Raw genomic sequence first — 9,162 nt, 5'->3', positions numbered from 1 at the left:
CTGGTCGGTCTTCATTTGTCATCCCTGAAAATCCTTCCACTGCCCTTCTCTGTCCTGCCTGCCTCAACACATTGGCAGTAGAACTTTTCAGCATGAGTTTTGACCTGCTGCTCTCTCTTCCATGGGTCAAGCTCTTAGCTGGCTATACTAGCACCATTTCTTTACCCTTTCTGACCCAGGATTGGTAACAGTCTCTTACAAATGCTGGTCTTTGGGTTATTTCCTGGTGTTTTCCTTAAACGTGACCACACCTGTGAATATATTCCATTATTAAATTCCAAGACCTGAGCTGAAGTCAAGAGTCAAATGTTTAGCCAACTGAGCCACCCAGGCACCTCCTAAATACTTTTCTTTAATCAGAAATAAAACTAAGGTTATTACCTTCAAATGAGTGTTTTTTTACTACAGAAAATATTATTTCTAAAATATCTCTATAATGTTAAAAAGAACTATGAAACACAGTGAGACGTTGTCGTTTTGGTTTTTGGGCTTTTTTAAAAAAGACATCCTTTGGATGTGTGCCACCGAGGCTGCTTGAGTTGAGGGGTTCAGGGACAGAAGACTAAGCACATGGACTGGAAATTGGAAGGGAGTGTTCAGAAAACAGACTCGCATGTGCTACAGGAGCAAGAGGTCATCCTAAAAGACACAGGAGAAGATAACATCTCTGAAAGCTTCCGGCTTCTACAGATCGATGTGGATTGCGAACATCAGGAGGGAGAGACACTGCCCACAGGCAGTGCAATGTGGTGCTCAAAAAATGCCCAAAGAAAACAGAGACACTGGGAAAAGATAGTTGCAGCAAAGAAGAACAAAATAAAGCAAGAAAAAGATAGAAGAAAGGCCAATCGTGTAGAAAATTCACGCATCTGCCCCCAGCACAGCAAACGTTTTCTGAGATCCTTAACCAAGGAGAGACTTTTGGAAGTCAAACACTCAGGATGAAGACTCTATATTGATCTGAGTATGACCCACCACATGTCTAAGAAGGAATTAAGTAGACTGGCTGGACAGATCCGTAGGTTGTATGGTTCAAATAAACAAGTCAACAGGCCATTTTGGATCTACCTCACTGGATTCACAACAGATAGTCCCCTGTATGAAGAGTGTTTGAGGATGAATGATGGATTTTCTAGTTACCTGTTAGACATAACAGAGGAAGACTGCTTTAGTTTATTTCCCCCGGAAATGCTTGTGTACCTGACTCCTGACTCAGAACACGCTCTTGAAGATATTGATCTAAACAAAGTTTACATCCTTGGTGGACTTGTGGACGAAAGCATTCAGAAGAAGGTGATATTTCAAAAGCCTGAGACCATTCTGTCAACACAGCCCGCTTGCCGATCCAGGAATACATGGTCAGATGCCAGAATGAGAGAAACTATCAATCAGAGATATTGGCCATCAATCAAGTATTTGATATCCTGTCCATATACTTTGAGACTCAAAACTGGCCCGAAGCATTAAAGAAAGGAGTTTCTTCCAGAAAAGGCTATGTTCTTCAGAACTCAGTGGATGATGGACAGCCTAAGGAGCTGCAGAAGGCAAAGTTGCTGGAGGTGTCTTGACTGAAAAGCAGAGCAGAGGCTGGTGATAGCACAACTTGCCTGTACTTGACATCTTGGGTCATCACTAGAATGTAAGTTACTAATAACAGGGACCACATGTTATACGCTCTTCTATCTCCCATAGTGCCTAGCTCACAGGAAGAGCCCAGATATATGTTGACTAAGTAAAAAGTTTACATAACAAGGAATTAGCACTCAACTACATGGCTTTGGATGTATTAATTCATCTTTTATATACCTATTTGTGAAATACCACCTCTTTAGAGATAGTTTAACAATTAAATAATTATTGTTACATAAAAAAAAACAACAAAAAAAAACCCACATCCTTTCATTTCTAAAATATCTACTGATAGCCTGCTATGTGTCTCATGGCCACTGGCACTTTCCCATCTCCTTTTTCCTCCCCGCCATGTACATCTCAATTTTATTAGTAACTATTTTATAATGACATTGCTTATGACATTTCATACTCTTACATAATCAAAATGACAAAAATATTTAATTTCTTTTTTTGTTTTGTTTTTTTCTGTTGGTTTTTTTTAAATTTTATTTTATTATGTTATGTTACTCACCATACATTACATCATTAGTTTTTGATGTAGTGTTCATGATTCATTGTCTGTGCATAACACCCAGTGCTCCATTCAGTATGTGCCCTCTTTAATACCCATCACCAGGCGACCCATCCCCCTACCCTCCTCCCCTCTAGAACCCTCATTTTGTTTCTCAGAGTCCATAGTCTCTTATGGTTCATCTCCCCTCCGATTCCCCCCACTTCATTTTTTCCCTTCCTACTATCTTCTTTTTTTATTTTAAATATATAATGTATTATTTGTTTCAGAGGTACAGGTCTGTGATTCAACAGTCTTACACAATTCACGGTGCTCACCATAGCACATACCCTCCCCAATGTCTATCACCCAGCCCCCTATCCCTCCCACCCCCCACCACTCCAGCAACCCTCAGTTTCTTTCCTGAGATTAAGAATTCTTCATATCAGTGAGATCATATGATACATGTCTTTCTCTAACTTATTTCGCTTAGCACAATACCCTCTAGTTCCATCCACATCGTTGCAAATGGCAAGATTTTATTTTTTGATGGCTGCATAATATTCTATTGTATATATATACCACTTGTTCTTTATCCATTCATCTGTTAATGGACATCGTGGCTCTTTCCACGGTTTGGTTATTGTGGACATTACTGCTATAAACATCAGGGTGCATGTACAAATTCAGATCCCTACATTTGTATCTGGGGTAAATAATCAGTAGGGCAATTGGTGGGTCTTTGGGTAGCTCTATTTTCAACTTTTTGAGGAAGCTCCATATTGTTTTCCAGAGTGGCTGCACCAGCTTGCATTTCCACCAACAGTGTAGGAGGATTCCCCCTTCTCTGCATCCTCTTCAGCATCTGTCATTTCCTGACTAGTTAATTTTAGCCATTCTGACTAGTGTGAGGTGGTATCTCTTTGAGGTTTTGATTTGGATTTCCCTGATGCTGAGTGATGTTCAGCACTTTTTCATGTGTCCGTTGGCCATTTGGATGTCTTCTTTGGAAAAATGTCTGTTCATGTCTTCTGCCCATTTCTTGATTGGATTATTTGTTCTTTGGGTGTTGAGTTTGATAAGTTCTTTATAGATTTTGGATACTAGCCCTTTATCTGATATGTCATTTGCAAATATCTTCTCTCATGCTGTCAGTTGTCTTTTGGTTTTGTTGACTGTTTCCTTTGCTGTGCAAAAGCTTTTTATCTTGATGAAGTCCCAATAGTTCATTTTTGCCCTTGCTTCCCTTTACTTTGGTGATGTTTCTAGGAAGAAGTTGGTGGCTGAGGTCGAAGAGGTTGCTGCCTGTGTTCTCCTCTAGGATTTGATGGACACTTGTCTCACATTTAGGTCTTTCAACCATTTGGAGTCTATTTTTGTGTGTGGTGTAAGGAAATTGTCCAGTTTCATTCTTCTGCATGTGGCTGTCCTATTTTCCCAACACCATTTGTTGAAGAGACTGTCTTTTTTCCATTGGACATTCTTTCCTGCTTTGTCAAAGATGAGTTGACCATAGAGTTGAGGGTCCCTTTCTAGGCTCTCAATTCTGTTCCATTGATCTATGTGTCTGTTTTTGTGCCAGTACCATACTGTCTTGATGATGACAACTTTGTAATAGAGCTGGAAGTCCGGAATTGTGATGCTGCTGGCTTTGCTTTTCTTTTTCAACATTCCTCTAGCTATTCGGGGTCTTTTCTCTTTCCATACAAATTTTAGGATTATTTGTTTCATTTCTTTGAAAAAAGTGGATGGTATTTTGATAGGGATTGCACTGAATGTGCAGATTGCTCTAGGTAGCATTGACATCTTCACAATATTTGTTCTTCCAATCCATGAACATGGAACGTTCTTCCATTTTTTAGTGTCTTCCTCAATTTCTTTCATGAGTATTTTATTGTCTTCTGAGTACAGATTCTTTGCCTCTTTGGTTAGATTTATTCCTAGGTATCTTATAGTTTTAGGTGCAATTGTAAATGGGATCGACTCCTTAATTTTTCTTTCTTCTGTCTTGTTGGTGTATAGGAATGCCACTGATTTCTGTGCATTGATTTTCTATCCTGCCACTTTACTGAAGTCCTGTATGAGTTCTAGCAGTTTTGGGGTGGAGTCTTTTGGGTTTTCCACATAAAGTATTATGTCATCTGCAAAGAGTGAGAATTTGACTACTTCTTTGCCAATTCGGATGCCTTTGATTTCTTTTTGTTGTCTGATTGCTATGGTTAGGACTTCTAATACTATGTTGAATAGCAGTGGTGGTAGTGGACATCCCTGCCGTGTTCCTGACCTTAGGGGGAAAGCTCTCAATTTTTCCCCATTGAGAATGATATTTGCTGTGGGTTTTTCATAGATGGCTTTTATGATATTGAGGTATGTACTCTCCCTCCCTATACTCTGAAGAGTTTTGATCAAGAAAGGATGTTGTACTTGGTCAAATGCTTTTTCTGTATCTATTGAGAGGATCATATAGTTCTTGTTCTTTCTTTTATTTATGTATTGTATCACATTGATTGATTTGCAGATGTTGAACAAACCTTGCAGCCCAGGAATAAATCCCACTTGGTCGTGGTGAATAATCCTTTTAATGTACTGTTGCATCCTTTTGGCTAGGATTTTGGTGAGAATTTTTGCATACATGTTCATCAGGGATATTGGTATGTGATTCTCCTTTTTATGCAGTCTTTGTCTGATTTTGGGATCAAGGTAATGGTGGCCTCATAAAATGAATTTGGAAGTTTTCCTTCCATCTCTATTTTTGGGGACAGTTTCAGGAGAATAGGTATTAATTCTTCTTTAAATGTTTGGTAGAATTGCCCCAGGAAGCCATCCGGCCCTGGGCTCTTGTTTGTTGGGAGATTTTTGATGACTGCTTCAATTTCCTTAGTGGTTATAGGTCTGTTCAGGTTTTCTATTTCTTCCTGGTTCAGTTTTGGTAGTTAATACATCTCTAGGAATGCATCCATTTCTTCCAGGTTATCTAATTTGCTGGCATAGAGTTGCTCATATGTTCTTATAATTGTTTGTATTTCTTTGGTGTTGGTTGTGATCACTCCGCTTTTATTCATGATTTTATTTATTTGGGTTATTTCTCTTTTCTTTTTGGTAAGTCTGGCCAGAGGTTTTTCAATCTTATTAAATCTTTCAAAGAACCAGCTCCTAATCGTTGATCTGTTCTACTGTTCTTTTGGTTTCTATTTCATTGATTTTTGCTCTGATCTTTATTATTTCTCTTCTCCTGCTGGGTTTAGGCTTTATTTGCTGTTCGTTCTCTAGCTCCTTTAAGTGTAGGGTAAGGTTGTGTATTTGAGATCTTTCTTGTTTCTTGAGAAAGGCTTGTATTGCTATATACTTTCCTCTCAGGACCGCCTTTGCTGCATCCGAAAGATTTTGAACCGTTGTGTTTTCATTTTCATTGTTTTCCATGAATTTCTTTTTAATTTTTCTTTAATATCCTGGCTGACCATTTCGTTCTTTAGTAGGATGCTCTTTAGCCTCCATGTATTTCAGTTCTTTCTGTCTGACTTTCCTCTTGTGATTGAGTTCTAGTTTCAAAGCATTGTGGTCTGAAAATATGCAGAGAATGACCCCATTCTTTTGGTACCTGTTGAGACCTGATCTGTGACCTAGGATGTGATCTATTCTGGAGAATGTTCCATGGGCACTAGAAAGAATGTGTATTCTGTTGCTTTGGAATGGAATGTTCTAAATATATCTGTGAAGTCCATTTGGTCCAGTGTGTCATTTAAAGTCTTTATTTCCTTGTTGATCTTTTCCTTAGATGATCTGTCCATTTCAGTGAGGGGGATGTTAAAGTCTCCTACTATGACTGTATTGTTGTTGGTGTGTTTCTTTGATTTTGTTATTAATTGGCTTATATAATTGGCTGCTCCCATGTTAGGGGCATGGATATTTACAATTGTTAGATCTTCTTGTTGGATAGACCCTTTAAGTAGGATATAGTGTCCTTCCTCATCTCTTATTACAGTCTTTGGTTGAAATTCTAATTTGTCTGATATAAGGATTGCCACCCCAGCTTTCTTTTGGTGTCCATTAGCATGGTAAATGATTTTCCACCCCGTCATTTTCAACCTGGGGGTGTCTTTGGGTCTACAATGAGTCTCTTGCTGACAGCATATGGATGGGTCTTGTTTTTTAATCCAATCTGATAGCCTGTGTCTTTTGATTGGGGCATTTAGCCCATTTACATTCAGGGTAACTCTTGAAAGATACGAATTTAGTGCCATTGTATTGCCTGTAAGGTGACTGTTACTGTATATTGTCTGTATTCCTTTCTGGTCTATGCCACTTTTAGGCTCTCTCATTGCTTAGAGGACCCCTTTCAATATTTCTCAGAGGGCTGGTTTCATGTTTGCAAATTCCTTTAGTTTTTCTTTGTCCTGGAAAATTTTTATCTCTCCTTCTATTTTCAGTGACAGCCTAGCTGGATATAGTATTCTTGGCTGCATAATTTTCTTGTTTAGTGCTCTGAAGATACCATGCCAGTCCTTTCCGGCCTGCCAGGTCTCTGTGTATAGGTCTGTTGCCAATCTAATGTTTCTACCATTATACGTTACATATCTCTTCTCCCAAGCTGCTTTCAGGATTTTCTCTTTGTCTCTAAGACTCGTAAGTTTTAGTATTAGATGTCGGGGTGTTGACCTATTTTGATTGATTTTGAGAGGGGTTCTCTGTGCCTCCTGGATTTTGATACCTGTTTCCGTCCCCACATTAGGGAAGTTCTCTGCTATAATTTGCTCCAATATACCTTCTGCCCCTCTCTCTCTTTCTTCTCCTTCTGGGATCCCAATTATTCTAATGTTGTTTCGTCTTATTGTATCACTTATCTCTCAAATTCTGCCCTTGTGATCCTGTAGTTGTTTATCTCTCTTTTTCTCAGCTTCTTTATTCTCCATCATTGGTCTTCTATATCACTAATTCTCTCTTCTGCTTCATTCATCCTAGCAGTTAGAGCCTCCATTTTTTATTGCACGTCATTAATAGCCTTTTTGATTTCAACTTGTTTAGATTTTAGTTCTTTTATTTTTCCAGAAAGGGTTTCTCTAGTATCTTCCATGCTTTATTCAAGTCCAGCTAGTATCTTTATAATCGTCTTTCTGAACTCTAGTTCCGACATCTTACTAATGTCCATATTGATTAGGTCCCTGGCAGTCGGTACTTCCTCTTGTTTTTTCGACATGAGTGTTTCTGTCTCATCATTTTGTCCATAGGAGAATAGGTGAATGAGAGAAGAAAATGCTAAAAGGTCAAGAACAACCCCAGATAAATATACACTAAAGAAATCAGAAGAGACCTGAAAGCGGGAGGAAAGAAAGGGAAAGAAAGAAAAATTTTAAATAAAGAAAGAAATAAATAAAAGAATGTGATCAAATATGATCAGTCTGGTGAATAGATCAGTGCCACACACTAGAATTTGGGTGTATTTTGGTCTGTTAGAAGAAACTGCCTCCCAAAATTTTAAAGAAAGAAAAACTTGTATATGTACAAAAATAAGGGTAAATACGATGAAGGGATAGAATATGAGACTGTAAAGATAAAAATTATAAAAGATTTCATAAAAGTAATTGATATGAAGTTGGTTGAAAAAAGAAAGAAGTGAAATCTAAAAAAAGATTGGGAGAGAATGTGATCAGGTAGGAGACTAGAATAAAGCCATACACTCGAGATTTACGGTATATTTTGGTCTGTTAGAAGAAAATGTATCCCAAAATTTTAAAGAGAGGACTATATATATATATATTCTATATATATATAATTATATATATATATTCTATATATATACCAAAAATAAGGTTAACTTCTATGAAGGGATAGACTATGACTCAAATGAAAAATAAAAAAGATTTTTAATAAAGGGATTGATAAGATATTGGTTGAAAAAGGGAAAAAGAAAAATTCAAAAAGAAAAAAAGAAAATTAAAAAAATTAACTTTGAAAGACTAAAGAATCATGGGGAAAAAAGCCATGAATTCTATGTGCTGTATTCCCCTAGTGCTGGAGTTCTGCTGTTCTCATCGATCGGTAAACTTGGTCTTGGCTGGCTGTTCTTGCTGATCTTCTGGGAAAGGGGCCTGTTGCCATGGTTCCCAAATGTCTTTGCCAGAGGCGGAATTGCCCTGCCCTTGCCGAGGGGGTCGGGCTATGTAATCTGCTGGGGTTTGCTCTTGGGGGCTTTTGTTCCCTGCAAGCATTCTGTACAGCTTTGGAGGACCAGAATGAAAATGGCAGCCTCCCAGTCTCTGCCCCGGAGGAGCTGAGAACTCGGGGACCCTCTCCTCAGTGCGCCCCCAGAGAAAAGCAGTCAATCACTCCTGACTCCCCTTCTCCAGCCGCACTCCGTGCTCACCCGGCCTGTGACCAAGCGTTTCTATCTCTGGCACAATAACCCATGTGGAGTCTCCAAACCCAGCAGATCCCTGTGGTGTGCTCCCGCGCTGCTCCTCCCAGGGGAGGAAGGTGAGTCTCCCCCAATCTGCTGCTTTTTGGGTCCCCGCTGGAGGAGCAGTGGCCCGACTGTACCACGGACCACGGTTCAGGGCAACCCCGAGCTGAGAGCCCACTCCTCGACACCGTCTCTGCAGCCGGCTTCCCTGCTCTGATACCTGGGAGCTCTGCCGCACTCAGGCACCCCCGGTCTTTCTGTGACCCCGAGGGTCTTGAGACCACACTGTCCCGCGAGAGTTCCACCCCCCGCTTAGCCACTGAAGCGATGTCCCTCAGCGGAGCAGACTTTTAAAATTTCCAATTTTGTGCTCTGGGACTCTTATCACTTGCTGGTACTGGGCTGACAGAGGCCCCCTCCCCCGCCGTCTATCTTCCCAAATATCGCCTCAGATTCACTTCTCCATATGTCCTACCTTCCAGAAAGTGGTTGCTTTTCTGTTCAGAGAGTTGCTGCTGTTCTTTTTTCTTCCATCTCCTGTTAAGTTCGTAGGTGTTCAGAATGGTTTGATCCCTCTGTAGCTGAATTCCTGGGACCAGAGAAAATCTGCCATCTTGCTCCTCCTCCAATTTCCTTATTTATG

General features: G+C 39.8%; 1 pseudogene; it reads left to right on the top strand.

Annotated features, from left to right (window-relative positions):
- Positions 1-534: 534 nt before the first annotated feature.
- Positions 535-1,568, top strand: LOC112821774 (tRNA methyltransferase 10 homolog B pseudogene; annotated as a pseudogene).
- The last annotated feature ends 7,594 nt before the right edge of the window (positions 1,569-9,162 follow it).

This window comes from Callorhinus ursinus, unplaced genomic scaffold, assembly GCF_003265705.2.
Source record: "Callorhinus ursinus isolate GAN/ISIS: 27379988/994484 unplaced genomic scaffold, GSC_fseal_2.0 scaffold8, whole genome shotgun sequence".
Lineage (NCBI taxonomy): Eukaryota > Metazoa > Chordata > Mammalia > Carnivora > Otariidae > Callorhinus > Callorhinus ursinus.
Note: the sequence above shows the minus strand (reverse complement) of the source record. Positions and strands in the feature narration are given on the sequence as shown.